The sequence below is a fragment of the Dromiciops gliroides genome, chromosome 3, assembly GCF_019393635.1.
Source record: "Dromiciops gliroides isolate mDroGli1 chromosome 3, mDroGli1.pri, whole genome shotgun sequence".
Classification (NCBI taxonomy): Eukaryota; Metazoa; Chordata; class Mammalia; order Microbiotheria; family Microbiotheriidae; genus Dromiciops; species Dromiciops gliroides.
In genome coordinates this window covers 606,022,032-606,023,298 of record NC_057863.1, presented here as the reverse complement: position 1 = coordinate 606,023,298, position 1,267 = coordinate 606,022,032, and the positions used below count along the sequence as shown (strand labels likewise).

Genomic DNA, 1,267 nt, shown 5'->3' with positions numbered 1-1,267 from the left:
TTTTATTTTTTTTTTATTTTTTTTTTTTGGTGAAGCAATTGGGGTTAAGGGAGTTGCCCAGGGTCACACAGCTAGTAAGTGTTAAGTGTCTGAGGCCGGATTTGAACTCAGGTCCTCCTGAATCCAGGGCTGGTGCTCTATCCACTGCATCACCCAGCTGCCCCACTTCTGTTTTCTTTTTTCTTTCTTTTTTTTTATGAGGCAATTGGGGTTAAGTGACTTGCCCAGGGTCACACAGCTAGTAAGTGTTAAGTGTCTGAGGCCGGATTTGAACTCAGGTACTCCTGACTCCAGGACTGGTGCTCTATCCACTGTGCCACCCAGCTGCCCCAAAAATATGGAACGCTTCACGAATTTGCGTGTCATCCTTGCGCAGGGACCATGCAAATCTTCTCTGTATCGTTCCAATTTTAGTATATGTGCTGCCGAAGCGAGCACCACTTCTGTTTTCTAATACTCCCTGTCCTAACATTCCTCCCCCCTCTGACAGATAGGGCTTTCTGACTGCCCTGCCCAGGAGAGCACCTAGGGATTATTGCTAGGACAAGAGACTTTTGTTTAGTTGGATCAGGAGATCTGCTCTTGGCCTGAGCGTTGGCCTCAGATAATCAGAGACTAGGGCGTTTCCTTGGAAGGAACAGTTCCGTGGAAGGTTTTGTTTTCCACCAGGGAGGGAAGAACAAGCTTGAGGATGTTCAGAGGATTCCTGCTAGCTTCTTCCAGGATACCTCCCCGTCATGAGTCAGTTTCCTGAGAATCTATGTTGGAACATGAACATGAGCATTTTCTCCTCTTGTCTTACTCCCCCCATTTCAGAGGCATCCTGTCTTTGTTCCCAACAAATGACAAGTCCCATTTAAGTGTAAGTAACTTAACACTCACTTCGAGAAGTCTACACTTGTCAAGAGGGGTTGTTTCATTTATTATCTTTGTATGTCCAGGGCCCAGCACAGAGGACATGCTTGATAAATGCTTGTTTGTTTTTTGTTTTTTAGTGAGGCAATTGGGGTTAAGTGGCTTGCCCAGGGTCACACAGCTAGTAAGTATTAAGTGTCTGAGGCCGGATTTGAACTCAGGTACTCCTGACTCCAGGGCCGGTGCTCTATCCACTGCGCCACCTAGCTACCCCGATAAATGCTTGTTGAATGCTTGATTGAATGCTTCTCATTCAAGAGTCAGTCTGGTCTGATACATGGAATCCTAGGCTTTGTGTCTAACACTTTCCACCTGTGTGACCTTGGGCAAATCACTTAAACACTCTGTGACT

The 1,267-nt window shown here is 46.2% G+C and overlaps 1 non-coding gene across 1 annotated transcript; it reads right to left on the bottom strand.

Moving 5' to 3' along the window:
* Positions 1–331: 331 nt before the first annotated feature.
* LOC122752071 lies at positions 332–438 on the bottom strand. Its single transcript, XR_006355873.1, has one exon. It is a non-coding gene; the product is annotated as a U6 spliceosomal RNA (small nuclear RNA).
* Between the last annotated feature and the right edge of the window lie 829 nt (positions 439–1,267).